Raw genomic sequence first — 3,258 nt, forward strand, 5'->3', positions numbered from 1 at the left:
CGAGCCATTAAATTCGTTTTACACAAGATTTGTTTTTTCCTTATTACAAAAGCCAACACAAGGAAACTACCATAACCAAAAGCAACACACTTTCAACTCACTACTTGTGGAAAATAGGACATTACTGCATCTACCGTATTTTTCAGAGTATAAGATACACACACCCAAAAGGTGAACATCTGGGTGCGCCTTATACACTGAATACAGCATTTTTGGCCTCCCAAAACCCCGCCTACTTCACAAATATGGATATGCAGAAGATTTGGGAGGGCTGCAAAGTGCTCCTGGGGGCTGGGGAGGGCAAAAGTGAGTGAAAAATGGACTGTTTCTTGCTCATTTTTGCCCCCCCCCCATCCCCCAGGAGCTCTCTACAAGCCTCCTAAAGGCTATGCATGCCCCTTTTTTGGCAAAAAAACAGGCCCACTTTTGTGTTTCCCCCCAGCCCCCAGGAGCACTTTGCAGGTCTCTCAAACTCTCTGCATGTCCTGTTTTTCAAAAAAAAAAAATGAGGCATGGAGAGGGTTTGGGAGGTCTGCAGAATGCAAAAACCTTTTTAAAAAATTTACCTCTTCAAAATCTGGGTGCGTCTTAAACTCCGGTGCACCTTATACTCTGAAAAATACAGTACATTCAGTTTAGTTCTAATCTCCTGGGAAATATGATGTATGGCATTATTCAATGACCTACATTATGGTGGGTATCCAAGTCTTAATCTATTGACTGAGTGAATAGTCCTTAGGGTGTGTGTGAAATCCTGAATATTCACCATTAAATATATCGGGTTAGGGCTTAACACAAGAGACCAGTTCTCTATCTCAGCAACTGTCATAAAACCTCTAAGATTAGATCATTATTAGTGAGACTCGCAAGGTCATTCACACAGCCCACTCACCTGCGAAATACATGTCTGAGCAGGCATTTCAACTTCAGCTCTCAAGTCTAGCAACTAGCCACCATTTAACAACATCTCAGCTTATCACAAACAGTCTACTGGCTTGTTTCCAATGTTTAAAAATATTTTGACATGATTAAAGTATTACTAATTAACTAAAGCTTTTAGTTTAAAAAAAAACACCTCTGTAAGATAACTTCAAGTCTTCAACAAGAGGACTATATGAATCCTAATAATTAATGCTGTACATATGACTATATGCAGGTGAGAAATATTCTTTGCACTTACTCTATGGTGCTCACTGACATAACCTTTGCTTTAGCACTACAATTAAAGCTACACAAACCAACCATTAGAGAGTTCTTTTGGATAATAAAAAGATTTTCTATAGGAAAGCAAAAGGTAGTGTATTTCCTGAAAGCTTATTGAAATCATTTATGCTCCAAAATCATTTATACTCCCAACAAAGCTTTCAGTTTCTATAATTGGAGACGGTGGACAATTGACACTTTACACGCTCACTGTCCTTTGCTCACCAAAAATGCTTTTCTATGTGAGCATGTAATTCCTCTTGGCCTCAGGAAAGCAAAAGTATTCTATGAATCTCAACTAACCATTCTCGAATCCTTCCTATCGGAATTGTTGCAAATGAGGGTTTCTTATTCTAGGTGACTTTAGCACAAAAACTTTTTAATCCAGTCCAACACCAATTTAACCTAAAAGACATTCACTGGGATTAATGACAGGGATTGGAATCCCCCAATTTTTATGCAATCCATAGTTGTGACATCATTCACCATTGCTATCCATGAGGGTTATTATCAGCATTAGGCTTAGTTACCGTATCTTTCAGAGTATATGACTCACCTTTTTCCCTCAAAAAAAGAGGGTGAAAATCTGGGTGCGTCGTATATACTGAATACAACACTTTTGGGCTCCTTTGCGGAAATGGCTGTGCATAGCCTTTAGGAGGCTTTCAGAGTGCTCCTGGGGGGTTGGGGAGAGCAAAAATGAGTGAAAAACAGGCCACTGTTTCCTCATTCCCGCCCCCCCAGCCCCCAGGAGTACTCTATAAGCCTTCTAAAGGCTATGCATGCAATTCTTTTTACAAAAAACGGGCTGTTTTTGGGAGGTTTGCAGAGTGCAAAAACTTTTTTTAAAATTTGCCTCTTCAAAATCTTGGTGTGTCTTATACTCCCAAAAATACGGTAAATTACTCTTGTCCTTCTTGGACCAACTTTCCGAAAAGCGATACTGAAGAAGTTCCCAGCCACCTTTGCAACTTCGTTTTCATTAGCTAGAAAACATTTTTCAAAGCTGAGTAATTATCAAATGTGCATATTATTCATTCAGTTTACATGACTATGGATATGTAAAAAAACTCAAAACTGTGATATATATATATATATATATATATATATATATATATATATATATATATATATATATATATATATATATATATATATATATGTTGTATTTGTGCTGATAAATAAATAAAGGGAGACTAGTATAGATCTATTTCAACCTATACCAGGGGCATACCAGGGGTTGTAACACAAATACATACATACATACATACATACATACATACATACATACATACATACACACATACGTAATTATGTCTCAAAACTGTAGGACAGGGGTGTCAAATTCAAGGTGCTAAGGTGCTTAGTTGTGGCCCATAGGGTTACCCTGGAAATAGCAAAGGACCAGCCCGTGGTACCTCTGCCATCAAAAAGGGAGCTCGGGAGGGCTGCGTGCAGCGCTCCCGAGCTCCCTTTTCATTGGCAGAGGGCTGCAGAAGGATCCCCTCCAGTCCCCCCCAGGCCACCACAGGTGCCCACAACATGAGTAACATCAAGCTGGTCATGCCCACTCCTGCCATGCCCCCCCCCTGCACCTCCCAAGGACAAACACAACCCTGATCTGGCCCTCAATGAAATCGAGATTGTAGAACAAATGAAAACATTTCACATTAGATTCTAATCCCCCTTTTTTAGATGCTAGGAAGTCAATCCTATAGTCTACAACTGTCAGCTTCTTGTACCATAATATTTGCGGAAGGAAGAGACGCCATCTTCTGGTTCAATTAAAGAATCACTCCAGAAAACTTAGGTGACTTCTTATTGCTAAGAATGTGATAGAAAATTTCAGATTAAAAAAAAAGGTTTCTGTTTATCAAGCTGGACAGTTAGAAGAAACTGATCTAATCAGAGACAAGATGAAAAGCTGAGGCATCCCTTCTTGGTTTGCAAGAAATCCCCAGACCCTGAAGGATTACAGTTCTTTCCAACACTACGTTAGGACAGATTACTGTATAATCAGAATTAAGAACACAAAATACAAAATTATATGCTTGC

Source organism: Natrix helvetica (genome assembly GCF_964273705.1).
Source record: "Natrix helvetica genome assembly, chromosome: 2".
Classification (NCBI taxonomy): domain Eukaryota; kingdom Metazoa; phylum Chordata; class Lepidosauria; order Squamata; family Natricidae; genus Natrix; species Natrix helvetica.